The sequence below is a fragment of the Schistocerca gregaria genome, chromosome 3 (genome assembly GCF_023897955.1).
Source record: "Schistocerca gregaria isolate iqSchGreg1 chromosome 3, iqSchGreg1.2, whole genome shotgun sequence".
NCBI lineage: Eukaryota > Metazoa > Arthropoda > Insecta > Orthoptera > Acrididae > Schistocerca > Schistocerca gregaria.
Window position 1 is genome coordinate 515129306 of NC_064922.1, and position 20125 is coordinate 515149430.

Genomic DNA, 20125 nt, shown 5'->3' on the forward strand with positions numbered 1-20125 from the left:
GTGCCGGTGGCGAGCGCTTTGTGTACGGAGCTGCACGCGAAGCGGCGGCTGCTTCCGCTGCGCTCGTGACTCATGTGGCATTACGCTAAGGACGTCGTCCGGTGAGCGGCTCCGAGGCCGGATGGCGCTCTGGCCTCCGCGCCCGAGACCGACCCCGCCTTCCGGTCTGGCCAAGTCTGGGCTGCAACTCATGCCGCGGTGGCCAGCTGCCCGCGTCTCGTCATCCTCTGGAGAGTGTCTCCTATGTGCCGGCCGCTGTGGCCGAGCGGTTCTAGGCGCTTCAGTCCGGAACCGCACTGCTGCTACGGTCGCAGGTTCGAATCCTGCCTCGGGCATGGATGTGTGTGATGTCCTTAGGTTGCTTAGGTTTAAGTAGTTGTAAATTCTAGGGGACTGATAACCTCAGATGTTAAGTCCCAGAGTGCTCAGAGCAGAGTGCTACAGCAGAGTTATCAGTTTTTTTTCAATCTGAAGAAGGTCAGGGTGTTCTTGAAATCGAATCTTGCAGTTTCCTCCCAGTTTCTTCCACGTACCAAGCCTGACAATGCTTGCAAGTGATCCTGTATAACTGATTTTCAGGGTTGTACGTGTAAGCTGGAGACTACTACACAAGTCACTCTCCACTTTTGCTGAACGTGTGCTGAATACAGGTCATACATACAAAGTCAACATGTTGTTGTTGTTGTTGTTGTCTTCAGTCCTGAAACTGGTTTGATGCAGCTCTCCATGCTACTCTATCCTGTGCAAGCTTCTTCATCTCCCAGTAACTACTGCAGCCTACAACCTTCTGAATCTGCTTAGTGTATTCATCTCTTGGTCTCCCTCTACGATTTTTACCCTCCACGCTGCCCTCCAATACCAAACTGGTGATCCCTTGATGCCTCACAACATGTCCTATCAACCGATCCCTTCTTCTGGTCAAGTTGTGTCACAAACTTCTCCCCAATCCTATCCAATAGTTCCTCATTAGTTATGTGATCTACCCATCTAATCTTCAACATTCTTCTGTAGCACCACATTTCGAAAGCTTCTATTCTCTTCTTGTCCAAACTATTTATCGTCCATTATTCACTTCCACACATGGCTACACTCCATACAAATACTTTCAGAAATGACTTCCTGACACTTAAATCTATACTCGATGTTAACAAACTTCTCTTCTTCAGAAACGCTTTCCTTGCCATTGCCAGTCTACATTTTCTATCCTCTCTGCTTCGACCATCATCAGTTATTTTGCTCCTTTACTACTTTAAGTGTCTCACTTCCTAATCTTATCCCTCAGCATCACCCGACTTAATTCGACTACATTCCATTATCCTCGTTTTGCTTTTGTTGATTGTAATCTTATATCCTCCTTTCAAGACACTATCCATTCCGTTCATAGGTGTACTAAATATACCTAACAAAACCTCCATGTCGCTTCTAAATGATCAGTTTGCAGTTGAACACATCCCCACCATAATCTTGACTTGATGCATTCAACCAGCCCCTTCAATCCCAGTTATCACATTCATCTCAAGAAACTTATAGCACAGTAGAATTTCCATTATACCCTGTTTTTTCCCCTTTCAACCTGTAGTAACTTATTCAACATTTATATTTAAATTTTGTGTGTTTCCGTTATTTACTATGATCTACCCTATCCATCTTCTAAATTGTAAATTAACAGTGTAATGTAACATGTTTGATGCATAACACGAGCTACGAACACAAGATTTGACATCTCTCACCATATGCCATGATCACAGATTGTGCATAGCATCTTTGCTTGTAGTGTTTGGTTTCTACACACAAGTGTCTCTTGTGGACGCTAGTCACTTTGTTCTTGACCATGACCCAGTAACATGAAAGCCAGTTTGAAATAAGCATAAATCAGTAGAACGAAAACTCAGTTTTTTTGGTTTTCTGCCTTAAATAAAATAGTATATACAGGGTGTAAAAGATCGCCGCTGCTACGTACTGTGGTAGTGTAGAGGAAGCCGAGGCAAATAATGTGCTATAGGACGCTTCTGGTCTACCATATCGGTAATCAACCTCAAATTGGCCAACAACTACCTAAACTGCAGCGCTTGTGCGTCGCGCGAGATTTTCAATACACACTCGCTCTCGTGGCTAGAAATATTATTCCCAGAGAAAAAATGAATAGGATATTTTTTGCGAAAAAATGTATGTAGTTTAATTTTTTAATTCGCTAGAAGCTGCGGTTTTCGAGTTACTCAAGAAAAAAGCATGCCAATGTACAAAAATTTGCAAGTACACGAATTATTTCCCGTATTCGACCTTTTTGGTCTTCATTGACTGGGTTATTTTGCAACTTATTTAATCGGCTGTTACGTTAACATGATTAATTTAAAATTTCCTGTGAGGATATTGAAAGAAAAAGAGATCATTGTAAACGATATGAAAGAACTAATTATGTTTACAATTCGAGCTAAACTTGACCCTTACATGCGTAGTAGTTTCGTAGCAAGAGGACCAGACAAACACAACGATTTAGTTGTTAAGGTAATGCTGTTAAATAAACACAAATTCGTGATCTAAAATTTACATAAATATCAGTTTTATGTGCTGTAAGTGCACTACAAAGCGGATGGCGTAATAGTCCCACTCACTGAAGACCAGATAAGGTCGAATGTGGCAGATAATTCGTGTAATCGCAAATTTTGGTAGAATGGTGGGAGGGAGTGCCGTGAACAACATACTAAAAATCTGAGCGTTGCTGGGCGAGTGTGATTGTGGAGACGCGTTTGAAGAACACTTTTTTAGTTTTCTTGAATGATTCGAAAACTGTTGTGTCTATAGAAAGGGTATCCCAATTCAAAATTAAACTGAATTTGCCTTGCTACAAAAAGTGTCCTACTGTTTTTTTCTATGGCATTAAGAAGCTGCGTAAAGAGAACGAGAGAATATTGGAAATGTTGAGAGACCCGCAAACGCTGTAGCTTACATCGTTTTTGTAGGCCAGTTTAGGATAGTTTGCCGACTTTATAGACCGCAAATGTCCCATCGTTACAACGTGGAAATCCTGCAACAAATGTGTTTGAAAAGGCCGCGCGCAGGATCGCGGTTTGGTTGGGGGAGTTCTTGCTTCCTGGTTTCTATTTGAGCTAGGAAAAGGGGGTTTAGATCGGATCAGCGGTCATATGTGTAGCCATTCGAACATCCGTCTTACTGTAGCTATGTTACAATACACTAAGCAAGGTTTCAACGACGAACCGAATCTGGCGCCGAGGTAAATTGTGGGAATTACTTAATTCCTTTTGAAAAAGACTTTAATTGGTCACAAATTAATGGCTCTGAGCACTATGAGACTTAACATCTGAGGTCATCAATCCCCTAGAACGTAAAACCACTCGAACCTAACCAACCTAAGGACATCACACACATCCATGCCCGAGGCAGGATTCGAACCTGCGACCGTAGCAGTCGCACGGTTCCAGAGTGAAGAGCCTAGAACCGCTCGGTCACCGCGGTCGGCTTGAAATTAATGCTCAGCTAATGGCACTATATGTACGTGGACCGTTCGGATTTTACCTGCAAAAGCAGCTGACGTGACTATGGAGCGAGACTGATAGTTTAAATTTGGACCAGTGGGGTATCGGGTCTTGGTCTAAGATATGTTTTAAACGTTTGAAATAATCTTTCTTCGTTTGGATTTTACATGCAGAAACACGTTTCTTTGGGAAGTTTATAAAACGCACCACTTCTCTGTTTCAGACTTGCGCGAATAAGTTCAAATTTTGTAAGAAGATAGACAAATACATGTAATTAGTGGTTGTCTTGTTGTTTTGTGAAAGCTGCATCCGTTGCCCCGATATAAGGGACACAGTTTGGAAGACTATAAAGAAACTTACACCCGACGCATCGTCGGCCCAGTCAAGATAAATCTACATCGTTGGCAAAGCATACCGGTCTTATCTCAGAATCATGACAGAGTAAAAGTTGGGAACCAGATTGATGAAAAATTCTCCCATCGTAGCACAAGAAAAGGCGAATATGACTTGGACAGAGTTAGTGATATAAAAGAATAGAACTATCTTTTGTACTTACCTGGCAGCTTCAAAGACACTACTCCTACTTCGTCAGCGTAGTGAACTTGGACCCACAACCTGTTACATGTATGGTGAGGGTGTAAGAACAAATAAATTCAGATTTATCTGCTTTAGAGAGTGGGAGTCTGCTGTAGGGAGTGCAGAAGAGGTGGAGTGCATCTTTAATAGGAAGTATCACAGAGTGAGGATGCATGTGCCCTAAACTTTAATGACACGTTGTGCTATATTGCACGATATGACAAATTCCATGTTGGATGGCATGCGTAATGTTATGTGACATGACATCATGTAGCATATTACTGTACTAGACACGATGCGTTATATTACTAGTCGTGGGCACATCTACATCTACATACATAGTCCGCAATCCACGATACGGTGCGTGGCGGAGGGTACCTCGTACCACAACTAGCATCTTCTCTCCCTGTTCCACTCCCAAAAAGAACGAGGGAAAAATGACTGCCTATATGCCTCTGTAAGAGCCCTAATCTCTCTTATCTTATCTTTGTGGTCTTTCCGCGAAATGTAAGTTGGCGGCAGTAAAACTGTACTGCAGTCAGCCTCAAATGCTGGTTCTAAAAATTTCCTCAGTAGCGATTCACGAAAAGAACGCCTCATTTCCTCTGAAGACACCCACCCGAGTTCCTGAAGCATTTCCGTAACACTCGCGTGATTATCAAACCCAGCAGTAATAAATCTAGCAGCCCGCCTCTGAAATGCTTCTATGTCCTCCCTCAATCCGACCTGATAGTGATCCCAAACGCTCGAGCAGTACTCAAGAATAGGTCGTATTAGTTTTTTATAAGCGGTCTCCTTTGCAGATGAACCACATCTTCCCAAAATTCTACCAATGAACCGCCTTCCCCACAACTGCCATTACATGCTTGTCCCACTTCATATCGCTCTGCAATGTTACGCCTAAATATTTAACCGCCGTGACTGTGTCACGCACTACACTACTAATGGAGTATTCAAACATTACAGGATTCTTTTTCCTGTTCACCTGCGTTAATTTACATTTATCTATGTTTAGAGTTAGCTGCCATTCGTTACACCAATCACAAATCCTGTCCAAGTCATCTTGTATCCTCCTACAGTCACTCAACGATAACACCTTCCCGTACACCACAGCTTCATCAGCAAACAGCCGCACATTGCTATCCACTATATCCAAAAGATCATTTATGTAGATAGAAAACAACAGCGGACCTACCACAATTCCCTGGGGCACTCCAGATGATACCCTCACCTCCGATGAAAACTCACCATCGAGGACAACGTACTGGGTTCTATTACTTACGAAGTCTTCGAGCCACTCACATACTTGGGAATCAATCCCATATGCTCGTACATTAGTTAGGAGTCTGCAGTGGGGCACCGAGTCAAACGCTTTCCGTAAGTCAAGGAATATGGCATCCGTCTGATACCCTTCATCCATGGTTCGCAAGATATCATGTGAAAAAAGGGGGAGTTTCGTTTCGCAGGAGCGATGCTTTCTAAAGCAGTGCTGATGCATGGACAGCATCTTCTCTGTCTCAAGGAAATTTATTATATTCGAACTGATAATATGTTCGAGAATCCTGCAACAAGCTGATGTTAAGGATATTGGTCTGTAATTTTGAGGATCCGTCCTTCTACCCTTCTTATATACAGGCGTCACCTGCGATATTTTCCAGTCGCTCGGGACCTTACGTTGGGCAAGAGATTCGCGATAAATACAAGCTAAGTAAGGAGCCAATGCAGTAGAGTATTCTCTGTAAAACCGAATTGGAATCCCATCAGGACCTGGCGATTTATTTATTTTCAACCCATTCAGCTGCTTCACAACCCCAGGAATGTCTATCACTATGTCCTCCATACGGGAATCTGTACGAGACTCAAACGACGGTATGTTTGTACGATCCACCTGCGTGAAAGATTTCTCAAAAGCTAAATTTAAAATTTCAGCTTTCGTTTCGCTGTCTTCCGTTGCCAGGTCAGACTGATCAGTGAGTGACTGGATGGAAGCCTTCGACCCGCTTACCTATTTTACGTAAGACCAGAATCTCCTTGGGTTTTCAGCGAGATCTTTTGCTAAGGTATGACGGTGGTAGTAGTTGAATGCTTTGCGCACACAACAGCGCGAATCTCTCTTAACTTTTGCCTGTCCTCATTTTCCCGATCTTTCTTGTACCGCGAGTGCAACTGCCTTTGCTTCCTGAGCATTCTCCGATTTGCGCTGTTAAACCACGGTGTGTCTTTTCCGTCCGTGACCCCCTTTTTCGGCTCATACTTGTCCGATTCGTGATTTACAATATGTTTAAAATTTGCCCATAATTCTTCCACGTCCATCGTACCAGATGTAAATGAAGTCGATTCATTTACTAAGTGGGATGGTGCTTATACGAACAAGTAAAAAGAATAGCGAATATGTCAAGCTTTTCTGATTTAAACGTCTTTTAAACTGCCAGATAAGTCGAAAAGCTTACATCTCTAACTCAGCCCAGGACATATTCGCCTTTTGTGTTTCGATAGCCCGGCCGGTGTGGCCGAGCGGTTCTAGGCGCTACAGTCTGGAACCGCGCGAGCGCTACAGTCGCAGGTTCGAATCCTGCCTCGGGCATGGATATGTGTGATGTCCTTAGGTTATTTAGGTTTAAGTAGTTCTAAGTTCAAGGCGACTGATGACCTCAGATGTTGAGCCCCATAGTGCTCAGAGCCATTTGAACCATTTTTGTTTCGATAGGGGTATTTTTCAATATGATATCAAATTGATCGGTTCGACTGCCTCTACACCATTGTGGTACTTTGTAAACAGTTACCATTTACACCCAGTACAACGGTCACGCTTATGTGCTGAGCTGGGGGGAGCGAAGAAGCCGGGCGGAGATGGCAGAAAGCCCTGAATGTGAATGGCAGCGCGAGACGGAACAGTGTCGCTGAGGGTGAGGGGGTGGGGGGGGGGGGGGGGGAGAAGGCAATATCTGCGGAGGGCTGTCCAGTCCACAGCGCTTTGCCTCGGCCGCCCCAGACCTGCGCGGCGTACAGCACGTGCCTGACCCAGGACCGACCTTCAATTTCATCTCCCGCGCTGACGTCTGAAAACGCCCCTTTCCTCAACGTGGTCGCGAACCGAGCGGGTTTTAAGTTGCTCAGGTGCTGAAGCACTGATGAACTATAGGATCCCGAAGAGCGTTTCTGTAAAAGCGTGCAAAAAGGTAACAGGACGTAGAGAATGCTCCACTGAACCTGGGATCGGAAAAGCCAGCTGGGGAGGTTTACTATCTTTTGGTTCAAAAAAATCTGTTTTTTTTAATTGCATATTTGGATCCATAAAATAGTTTAGAATCCACTTCTGAAACGGTTTCTCCGAATACGGAACGGAAGCGTTTGTTATTCGCAGTTGAACAAAAAAATGCACCTGCCTGAAATCGGCCTTTTTCACGCACCAATTATTTTTTTTCTTTCGGAGGACGGCTTATTGTACCGGTGCTTGGGAGGAAACACACAAAATTCGAATGAAAGTCTGAACGAGTGTGTTTGGAAGTTAGCCCCCAAGAATTTTTCATTCTGGTGCGAAGACTGTGGAGATTGCGACTTTCCCGGCAGTGAGCAGCATCAGCGGAGGGTATTCAGCAATTATGAAGACAATGGCAACGATGGACGGCACCCTGGGACTCTATTCGACGCGGTTCGCCACGCATTCGGACGACCACCGGATTCAAGCGGCCGAAAACCGCTTGTCACCGGCCGTACAAGCGGCTCTTGAGCAGCGCAGGACGGCCCATATCCAGCAGAACGCCCTCTATGAGGAACAAGGACTAGTTTATGGACCCGGAATAGCAGATTAAACGTAAGTTGCATAATATTGCATTTATATGTGGTCAAAACTTCAAACGCGTTTTTCTCGAAATGACCTTTTTTTTTATTTAAATCGCGCGGTATGGTAACTTCAAGTCTACTGAACATATTGTCATGATTATTTGTTTCCGACGAAGCTAACTAAATTGTCTAGGAGTTTATAAATATTTTTACTTGGCTGAAGAAGTCGAAAAATCGATGGAAATCCTTTTTTTTTAATGGCCGTCGTTATGTTTTCTATGGTTCAAATAACTTAAGTGAGGTACAACTCCTAAAGAATCTTATATACTTCGCTAACGTCAACTCAATTTTTATGTCAGACGAGCCGTCTGACCTGTGGCATACCGCGCGTGGAGGTCTACATCGAAATTTTGTTTTGTTCCGACGGCAATTCCATTTCTTCTCTTCGACATTTCCGGTACAAAATAATCCAGTTTGCAGAGGAAATATCAATGAACATTTTGACCAAATTTGACATTGATATCTATAACCCATATATAATCCCGAGAGAAAAAAATTCTCAAAGAACATGGTACAGCTGAGTTTAATCTTCTTTGGACATCTATTCCGATTGACCGACGCATTTTCGGATATTTCCGCCGACGCTCGGCTCGCCTCGTTTTTACAGCTCCTGACACAATAAGTGAAACTCGAGCTTACCGTGCATGCGCAAGACAGCTGTTGTAAAACGCCGTAAGCAAAGAAACAATGTTCAACACGTAAATAACCATAAACGTCTGAAGATGCCGTGAACATAAATGAATTTCTTGGCTTGGCGTGTGGGTAAAGGGATGCTATTCATGTCGGTGCATCACCTCATAAAAGTGATCGTCACGGGCGCTGTAGTTTTGGCTTTATGCTCTCTAGGAGAACTGTTGTCGCGCCATATGTAGAGTCAGTCCTCGAGCTTATGGAAGTGTGTCAATGAAGCCTGCGGATCACCAAACGTTGCCCATGTCTGGGTTGACGCAACAAATTTTCTTTTATTTATAGAAAAAGGAATCAACAATAGCAAGGATTACAGAAATAAGAAAAGAACTAGGAAGAAAGGACATCACAAATAGAAAGTAAGTAAATAAACCTTTTTAAAAATAAATTACATAATTTAGAAGATTTTCACGACGGAAGAAATAAGAAACAGGGCATAGCATAGGCAACAGAAAAGAAACAATATAATGAAAAGAAAAGTTGCTACTCACCTTAGAGCGGAGATACTGAATAAGATAGGCACAACAAAGAGTGTGTCACAAATAAAGCTTTCGGCAAGTAAGCCTTAGTGAGAAATAGAAACACACAAACATACGCGCGCGCAACCCACACATACATGACTGCAGTCACAGGCAACTGAAACCACTGTGGCTGTATGGTAAGTAGCAACTTTCCTTTTCATAATATTGTTACGTTACATCCTGGATTTCTCATTGTTCAAAAGAAAAGAATAATTAACTTGGAGAGATGACGGACTACTGGAAAAGTAGAAACAACAAAGAAATAAGTTGTATGGGTGGATAATATATAATTTAAAAAGAGCGAAATGTATCGGAACTTCGATGTAATCATAACAAATGACTGTGTAATTTTTAGAACTGGCTTTGGTCCCGCGCTGGCTGACAGGAGCAGGATTGGGCATGAGGCTTACGGAGTTGGTAGAGGTGGGCAAGGCAATGCCACGTGCTTAGCTGCCCGCCTCCCCACCGCTGGCGAGTTCCTTAGCAGGTGGCAGCTGGCAGGCAGGCCGCACGCGAGTTGAACTGTGCTGAGGGCACACCTGCCCCTGACCAGCACCTGCCGCCCAGCCTGTGACGTAAACACTGGGCGCACGGCGCCTCTCCAGTTTGACTCACCAAGCGGCTCCCATCTCAAGGGAACATCTTCAAGATGTTACGCGTCTAATACTTTCGCGTCGTTCTACACCTCGAGATGTTCATAGCCGCAAACTATTCATTCGCCGGTATGTGACATCCCTTAGCGAAATAAAGGGCAAAATATTTCGGCGCGACAGTGAATCAGTTATGGTTTTAGGTAGAAATGTAAATGAATTACAATCATGTACGTTTCTGAAGTTAAGTTGTTCGGCTGGCGACTGTTCTCATTCTGGTCTTGAGTGCTTACGTCACAGCCCAATACGCAGCGAAACATGAGTTTTTCTACACCTACATCTATGCTTTACAACACACCTTACTGTGTCTACGACTTTCCTCGTGTGGGGTGGCAGGTGACTCCTCCATTTCGCTAGCGTCCACACGCTACACAAAGCTTTCAACCAATAATTCTCAGGAGCAGAACGCAGCCATTTTCGTTGGTAATTTCCTGCTCCGTGGAAGAGCACAGTGTCTTTGACACTTTTACTCTTAAGAATGCGCTAGCCGGTGAGTTTTACCTTCTAGTATTTTTTTATCATTGTGCTTCTTTTCTGGCGGCTGGAGCGTGGTGGTGTCGCGCTGACAATGCTTGCAACACAGAGCACGCTGAGTCAGCACCGGTTGTGGTGTTCGAAGTGGAAATGGGCAGGGTTAACATCTAGGATAGAGTAGCGGGGAAACGGATACGTGAAAACTGAAGTGGGAAGTGTTTCAAGGAGTTGTGTTGCTCGATATACGAAGGTTAATTTGAAGATGTGAATCGGAGAATATTTCACGCTGCGAAGAAGTGAATATACCGGAACAGATGTCAAGCGATTCGTGTCAGTAATCATTGTTAATGTGGACTCCAACATGCGGAATAATTTATGCTGACCTTACCGTAATACCAGATTCGTATTGTCAGTAGTCATTGTTAATGTGGACTCCAACATGCTGAATAATTTATGCTGACCTTACCGTAATACTAGATTCGTATTGAACCAACATGAACAAACTGTGACTTTTCTGGAATAAACTGACGTTGACTTGTGAATTATCAATTGTGAATGAGCACATAGTCAGGCCTGTTCTGTTATTTCGATATTAATAAACGAAGTTAGTCGACATCGTCTTTTACTGCGAACGATTGTCATCACTGATTATTAATTGTGTGTGGCAGTTAAATACAGACACGTTGCGCGCAGTAAGCACTCGGTTTCATCCTTTGCCGGGCATGATATATTTGTGAGTTGTCTCGCTCAAGAAGATCTGATTGCCTCCGAATTAAATGAGCTGCAGTATTTGGAGGTTACATCCCGTTAACAGAAAGGTGCTATGTCTTGCCCAGTGGTTCCAAATCTTTCTGCTATCATTAATTCTGAGTGCAATCAGAAAGTAGCTGGTAATCCCGTCCCGCTTACCACCGTCGCCTCCTCACCTTAGCATCAACAACATTATAAACAACTGATCTTTAGAATGAAAACGATTTTCTTAGCAAACTTTTATTTTTAAAATGACGAAACATAAATGACATTTCATTAAACCACGAACTAATCAGTCAATCAGACAGTTGACGATACTTATTTCTGACAACTTTTCTTCGTTATAGAATGACGAAGCAATTGTCAGCGCATCGTGTGTGCCACCTACACACAACTTCTTCTCACAAAAGGAAGCTGGCTATCCACATTGAGGATAGGTACTTGTTACAAAACATGCGTCGTCAGCACCGCTCCTCTACCTAGTGACACATGCTTCACGCACACCCTGCACCCTGCTCCCCCCTCCCCCCTTTCCCTCATCCCTCCCATTTAAAATCAACCAATATAAAATGTGTGCACTATACTTATTGTTTGTAAATCAGTCGATTGCTGGACTCCTTACTTCTCAGCTGACAGAGAAACTGGAAAACGTCAGTCTGCTATCTCTTTGCGTCTGACCACTGCCACTAATAATAATAACAGCAATACTGTGTAAGCTCTACAGCACTGTATTAGTCATAGCATAGTTAGTGTTGCGTTGTGGTGCCAGTTAGTTCGTTTATTTCTTGCGAAGTGAATAATGAAGCAATTTCTGGTTCCTGGTTCCTTTCGGGAACTACCTACAACTCAGAGAAAATATTTTCTTCTGATTTTTAAGCGAATGTGACGTACATGTTTCAGTTTTACAGCCAGAGATGCATGGTACAAAGTAAGTGTGGTGTGAGTGGAACATGAATGGAAGATGGTGTTCATACTTACGCTTCATAAGATGTAACCTCCACCGCACTGTCGCAAATTCTAGTGTTTGAAAAGAAATGTAATTATCAGTAACTTACGTGACCAGAGCTATGGTAATGGTAAGGTAACAATCTTTTAAAAATAAAGTTAATTTCGTGATTGGAACACAATCTAACCCGTTTGTGTTTTACCACTCAGAAACTTTAGTTTTACCTCTCGGGAGGTATTCCCCGCAGATGGGAACCACTGTTCTAGCCAGTAGTTTATTTCCAACAGCTGCTGGAAAGTATCTGCTGCACCGGGAAAGTCACTCGCCCTTAATCCGGTATATTAGGCACCAACCACAATCCACTCGGAAGGATTACATTAGAAAGACCGAGACATCATCTGTAGACTGGAAGAAGCTTGCTCTCCTAGACGCCGGAAACCGGCTCTGGCGTCCATAGTAGCCACTGTGGCATCCACAGTAGCCAAGAGGACGTCTAAGAACGCATTACCCATCTTGATTACATCACTATGACCGTGTGATCGCAAATCTGACAGTTCGGGAGTAAAGGCAATGTGATCTGAAATGGTTCAAATGGCTCTGAGCATTATGGGACTTAACTGCTAAGGTCATCAGTCCCCTAGAACTACTTCAACCTAACTAACCTAAGGACATCACACAGATCCATGCCAGAGAGGATTCGAACCTGCGACTGTAACGGTCGCGTAGTTCCAGACTGTAGCGCCTAGAACCGCTCGGCCACTCCAACCGGCAATGTGTTCTGAAGCACAACCGAAACGACGGGGGTAAATTTACACTGCTCTGCCAAACTTAAACACGGGCTAAATAAACTAATACAATACATTAACTATTTGGTGGGAATGATTCAAAATGTGAGAGCATGTTGCCAGAGGTCTCCCAATCGTGCACAGAAAGCTGGATAACACATGGCTTGAGGACAATGTTACTGTAGCACCAAATGGGGCTGGCCCCACAATACGAGGCAGTTGAGGAAGTGGGGAAAGACAATGCGCGATCTTCATTTCAGTTCGGCCCGCAGACAACATTTGGATGAGTCCACACGGGGAACAATCAAGGCGAAACTGGAAGAGGGGTAAGCGTGGTGAGTGGAGCCCACAACTTACGTATTTTTCACGGCACTGTTTCACGTACGTGGGGAGCGTTCTGAACCACAGGCACTGTTGTCGGAAGGAGAGGAGGCGGTTGGCATGATCAGCTACAGCAGCAGGCGACCGCAACATTCTGCAACAGGCAAGAAACGACCCACGTTAGAGAGTGGGTGTAATTGCAAACACTTTTAACACGGCTGCAAGGCACGCAGTCTCTCATTCCACAGTGGCACGGCGACAGTGGGTGTAGTCTCCTTGCCCGTTGACGACTACATTAGGCCAGTATTACACTGTCAAATTTCATTGTCCAGTATCTTTGTAAAAGAAATTTGATGGTGTACTAGGCAACTTTGTCAAATGTCGTCAAATATTTGATCAAATCTAGGGCCTCGCTGTAGATTTGATCAAGGAAGTCGCTTGTCTTCCGTTCACTGCAATGTGACATGTTACCACGAAGAGCGCTAGCATCGCTGCAGCGTTCTGTCATCTGTAGTGTTTTTATAAACATTGCCGGTAAATACAATTGGCGTGTACCGACAACTACAAAATTAATAGAGATGTATAAAGCTGACGAGGCGCTTTACAACGCTTTACACCCTGAATACAAAAATAGATTAAGAAGATTGGAGAACTAACCTAATCTAACCTAACTCTCTCCTGTAGCAAGGAATCGGAGTGTTACAGTGAGCCTGTCTTCTGCAGATGTAGCAGTTCTTAAGTGAATACTGTGGTTTGTGATATGAGGATACACTTCACTGAGCACATACAGAAATATATGCTCATCCATTCTTAAGTAATTGATGTACGACTTGACGTCCTCCACTATAAGCTCACGTAACAATTTTTGTTGAATGCTTTTATCGTGTCGTCGTAAAACCCACGACTTCACCCAGGTATGTTTCCTTTTTTTCCCCCGCTTCTCTTCCGCATGTGCACACAGTGAAATTGTGGTACATGCAACTGCTGCGGTTAATAGCAAATTGTTGTTGTTACCAATCTTGAACTTTGAGGAAAAATATGATGACAGTGTAATACCCGTTCTAGCGCTACGTCAAAGATCTTTGTCAAGTATATTACGGAATATTTGATCACATCTTTGATCAAATCTTTGACAAAGAAATTTGATAGTGTAATACCGGCCTTATGTTCCGTTGACAGCTGCGGCGGGGCGGGCTAAAGTCGCGTTGCGTTGCGTAATTGTTTGTTCACTGACTCCTCGTACTGTGCACTACTGAAGTTCCACCTACGTCAGTACGGCGTCTGATCACCAGCCCGTTTCTCTGCATACGTAGATACTGTCCAGACGACGTTAAAATTAGCGTTGAAGAAAAGCACCATCAATACAAAGTCCGCGTAAACTCTGGCAGCAAACTAACCTGTAATATCTTACAATAAATTTCGGATGGAGGGCGATTGCTTCATCTCTTTAGAAAAATGGCAAAATTCTGCAACGAGTTCTTTTATTTCTTTAGGTTCAAAAATAAACACTTGCCATCAGCCTGAATTTACTTAACTAACAAGATCACTGTTCTCAGTTCAGTCCTTCCATACATTCCACACGCAAAACAGCCAGAAATGCACTAAGTCCGACCCGATTGAATACACGATTTCACAGTCAGTACTCTGCTACTATGTATGAGTTTCACAATCTGTCCTTTTCAGGGGATTTCTTTAACAGAAAGTGCTCGCCAAATATTACATAAACGAATATGAAACATGCCACCCGGAATTTTCACTAAGGCCGAAAGTTTACACGCGGTTCTCCTTCCAACAAAACAATCCGAAGACTTCCAAACTTCACAAAACTGTCCATAAATGCAACTGCTATTTGGGCCACACAATCGGGACGCGAGAAGCCAATTATTTCTTCATTTTACACATAATGAAGACGGAAGCGTTCAACATGACCTGCACGTCTGACAGCTGACTACCGACTGCCCTCACTGCCGTGCCTCCTAGAGCCTGTAACTACTTGCAATGCCCGGAAAACGCTTAACTCTGATTGGTTGTACAAAATGACCAGTCAGTCAAAATAATCCTTCGAGTTCTTTTTCGCGCTAAAACTGTCTTACACCAATCGACAGTTCCAGATGCATTTACGTCACTTCATCATGCAAATATTAATATAATGTTTAACAAAACCAAACGAAAAGAAAGCTAATCTTGGAGTAAATTTAGAAAACTATTACTCTGCAAATGGCTATTCTGGCTGCCTTCTTACAAAAGCAAGTACTCTTGGACATACGTCATCAGCACGGTGGGAAAACTACATTTTTCATTGCAAATTGCATGATTAACTCTTTCCGACGACGTAGTTACGTAATGTTTAACATGAGATAATATTGAATTTTTTCGTATGTCCCACTTACACACACTCACTCATTCTCATTTACTCACACAACAACATATTAAATAAATATTGACCTTTTATGAATTTTATATAACGAAATCGAAAAATAGTTAAAGTTTTTAATTATGAAAATTCAAACAAGTTAACGTAACATTTTTTTGAACTGCAGTAATGATTCCAAATGATACTGAAAGACAAACTGTTATGAATCATAACTGACTTTAAACCTACAAGTGCCGGCCGGGGTGGCCGAGCGGTTTTAGGCGCTACAGTCTGGAACCGCGCGACCGCTACGATCGCAGGTTCGAATCCTGCCTCGGGCATGGGTGTTTGTGATGTCCTTAGGTTAGTTGGGTTTAAGCAGTTCTAAGTTGTAGGGGACTGATGACCTGAGAAGTTAAGTCCCATAGAGCTCAGAGCCATTCGAACCATTTTTTGAAACCTACAAGTGTGGGGTTGGGGTGTTTTACGTAATTTTCTCTAACTCTGAAAGTATGCCCGCTAGAAAGTTGAGATTTTCTCACAATCTTCCCTTTAATAACGGAGGGCAGTGTATTGACTTTTAACTAGATTGAATAATATTTATTATAGTTTATTTAGATTCTTAGGGGCCTGAATATTCAGTGGCACCAAGTGACACATATACCGCTTCCCACGGCTAGGCTAGCGACAGGTGCGAATGAGTCACGCTAAGACACAAGCGGCTGTTTCTGTCACCGCCAACGGCTCCAAAGCTACGATCTGTACTGCAAAGTAACGTACTGCAATAAAATGCTATAGCGTTTTGACTCGCAACGTTACAACCGTTTCTGATGTTGCCCAGAGCGTAGAGACTGAACCACCGAGGTCGTGTGCCCTTCTCGGACGAGAGCAGATTCAGTCTGAATAGTAACTCTGGACGCACCCCCATATGGTGAGAGTCTGGAATATGTAATACACCCAGAAACATTGTGGAACATCATCGTTTTGGTGGTCAAGATATTATCGTGTAGGAAAGCATAGAGTTGCACGGGCGCACTGACCTTGAAATTTTTGAACTCGGGAGGACGACGGTTCAATCCCGCGTCCGGCCATCCTCATTTAGGTTTTCCGTGTTTTCCCTTAATCGCTCCAGGCAAATTCCGGGATGGTTCCTTTCAAAGGGCAAGGCCGACTTCCTTCCCCGTCCTTCCCTAATCCGATGAGACCGATGACCTCGCTGTCTGATGTCCTTCCCCAAAACAACCCAACCCTCTTTGAACTCGCTTCCCTTATGGCTATTATTTTTACACACAATTGCTTCCCAATGTGCGTCTTTTAGGGCTGCGTGAGTCCCTTACTTCAATTTTTTTGGATAACAGTGCGCGACCGCATCGAACGGCGCAGGTGAGTTGTTCTTGGAACGAGGGGACATTCAGCGGATGGAGTGGTCTGCCCGTTCCCCCAGCTACAATGCCATCGCGCACGTGTGGGATGCGTTGGAGAGACTACTGCAGCACGCCCACGTGCACCAATAACCGTCCAGGAGTTGTCAACTGCGCCAGTGGAGAACTCTAACGCCCAACCACAAGAACTCCTTACCAGCTTTGTAAACAGCGAGGGAGTACTTTGCAGAGCACGCTCTTCCGTCAGTGGAAATCACATGCCCTATTACGAAACATATCCTGGCTTTGTAATGTGCAGGGAATCATCATAAATTGCGGTGACTTCAGTGTAATTATTGTCTTTGAAAAGAAGTGTCGTATCTGTCCGTTTAATTGTGTAATTCTTTCAGTTATCTTCTGTACTGTACTGTTGCAGTTCTTTCTATGTATGGTCCAAGTTTCATCGAGCTATATTACTTGGCAGTGACACTTAATGTGAAACTTAATTCGTCCTTACGTCTATCACTGCACATCTACAGCCGCAATTTATCAGGGTCCTTTATTGCTCAGGGCAACGACCTTTCCGCAGTGGATACACCGGTTCCCGTCAGATCAACGAAGTTAAGCGCTGTTGGGCATGGCCGGCACTTAGATGGGTGACCGTCCGGGCGGCCATGCGCTGTTGCCAGTTTTGGGGGTGCACTCAGCTTCTTGATGCCAATTGAGGAGCTACTTGACCGAATAGTAGCGGCTCCGGTTACAGAAAACCATCATAACGACCGGGAGAGTGGTGTGCTGACCACACGCCCCTCCTATCCGCATCCTCATCTGAGGATGACACGGCGGTCGGATGGTCCCGATTTGCCACTTGTGGTCTGAAGACGGAGTGCTCTATTGCTTAGCTTCAAGTAAAAATACATGGTAATTTTGAAAATGTAGTTAATATCACTATGGAGTTGAACAGGTGGAAGTGCTCAGTAATCGCCAGAATGAAAAGAACAAAATAATTATCACGAAACTCGACAGTCGCCACTCCACCGTGAATAACTGCACTGCGTCGCTTATTAGTTATCGCAGCAGTAACACGAAGCGAAATTCTCCACATTCGATTCACAATTAAATTACTGCAGGTTAAAGAGACACTACCCCTAACAAACTTTGACGAGAATATTAAATTTCTGCTATTGTTTCTGCTACTCAAATAACACGTATGAGGCATCCCGTATTGTGTAGCGACTCATTAACGGTTACTACACAGGTTTTCACTGTTGGATATGATCTTAAATATTAAAGTAGCTGTTCTATATAGCGCATCAAACAATACTGCAGTCAGAATGGTGAATAAACTCTGAAATACTTCAGGAAAAGCCACAATAAAGTCAATTCAATAAAAACACATATTCAATAAATAAGTTAAAAACATAAAAAATCGTCAGAATAATTGCTAGAAAATAATTAATGCAAGTTTTTTAATGCCAGTAATTTCCCGAATTTAAGACTAATGGTATTTACCAAAATAATTCTTAGTCAACATTCAGCAAGATAGTTCCTTTTTTAATTACAGCTGCAAACAAATTTTGTTGCTTGTGTATATTGCCTGACAAAAATAGGGAAGCACGCAGAAATAGAGAAGGAAACGAAACTGCACAGTTTGAGAGGATACGTCAAGTTATTCCAGCGATTACAAAATGGAGTGAAGCTTGTAGAGAGCTTGACCCACTTAGCATTATGACGTTTCAACACTTCTGTCCTGGATGCATGCTCTGGTTCGGTTGTGAAAGGTGGCGTAGAGCCGTTGTACCCTCTCCTGCCCACAAACTGTTTGTTATAACTCAGTATCCTGGTTACTGGCACTGCGACGGAATTGATATGCGACCTGGTCCCCCACGTGTTGAATCGGGTACAGACCTGTTTCTTTTGAATAAAATAATTTTGGGTTTTAGGCCGCGTCTGTAAAACACACTAAAACAGCTAAGCAGCCGATGTTTCGACCGACTTGCTGCGGTCCTCTTCAAGGCGGCTAACTGCTAGATACTGGTGAGTCTCTTCCCTTGTACATTGTCTGTTTCGGTTATCCGGTGGCTACCAATGTTACGTACGTAAGATGTCGTTGGACAGCTTGAAGCGAGGTTGTTATGGAGGGCGAATGGCTATACTGTAGGCTATTGCCTGTGCTGCACTAGTGGTTGATTGGAAGTCACTTTAGTAGGTGATTGGTCAAAAGTTGCATCTGGGCTGGTTGTTGCCTGCGCCAGTCAGTTAAATGACTGATTGGTAGGCAATCTCTAGTTGGTGACTGGAAGGCAATAGCAGACCGGCAGCTGGTATTCATAGGGTAGTGTTTTCCCGCAGCGTAGCCTTGAAGCCGCGCGGCGGTTCTCTCGCGACCGCTGTATCTACAGTTAAACCCGGTCCGAGTAGTGCTGCTGGCTGGCGAACACACTCGGTCCGCCGGGTAGGAATTGCTGGCAGCCAGGCCGTAGGTAATTTGTAGCCATCCTCCCTGGTCATGTTGTTAGGGCGTTTGATTATTTCAATAGCGCCTGCCTAGCAAGCGCGCGACGTTCTTGGAAGTAGACTGACAGGCTACATTCCTGCCGGCTACAGCTGAGTTGTTGCTCTGTCCCAGTCGTATGTAACGTTCGTGCTCCTACACGCGAGTGCTAATGGGTCTCCCGGTTTCACCAACCTAGACTCCGACGCACTCACGTCGAAGTTCGTAGAAGCAGTGTGGAGAGCATTCACGGGACCCTTAGAAGGCCTCAACAGGTCTGGGATCTTGCGGCCACCCCGGAATGCGGGTTTGATGTCTCTGCGACGCAGAACCTTACCTGCACGGTTGCAGACGCCTCTTACGTGCGGTATTCCAATAACAGAAACAGTTTATTCTCTGCACTTGTCTGTTTTGTCTTCGCTGTAGCTCCATGTCTCTGTTGTTGTATTCATGCACACGGAATGTTGTCTTGAGCTTCTTCATTTCATGTTGCATGTGGTTATCGTGACTAATCTGGCGAGCTTGGACTGTCAGCGTTCTTTTGTGCTGTATGCTGGTGCGAGTCTACGTACAGGTACCGGCGGACCGCGTGTGTTCGCCAGCCAGCACCAACACTTGACCCGGGTTTAATGGTATAAACAGGGGCCGCGAGAGAACTAACGTACGGTCGTAAGTCTTCGCTGTACGAAAACACTAACCCAGGTGTACAAGCTGCCCAGTTCCTGTTGCCTTCCAGTAACCAACGAGAGATTGCCTACCAATCACTTCCAGAGTAGGAGAGGCAACAGCTAGTCGATACGCTACTTCCTACCAACCATCTACTAAAGTTGCCTGCAAATCAGCCACAATGGAAGCACACGCAGTAGCCGA

At 44.1% G+C, this 20125-nt stretch overlaps 1 protein-coding gene and 1 pseudogene across 1 annotated transcript in view; both read left to right on the forward strand.

The window, feature by feature from the left end:
* Nucleotides 1-20125, forward strand: part of LOC126354033 (tRNA dimethylallyltransferase) — a 1733584-nt gene that overhangs the window by 1657050 nt on the left and 56409 nt on the right. The gene's annotated exons all lie outside the window — the stretch shown is intronic.
* LOC126356557 (5S ribosomal RNA) lies at nucleotides 17332-17449 on the forward strand (annotated as a pseudogene).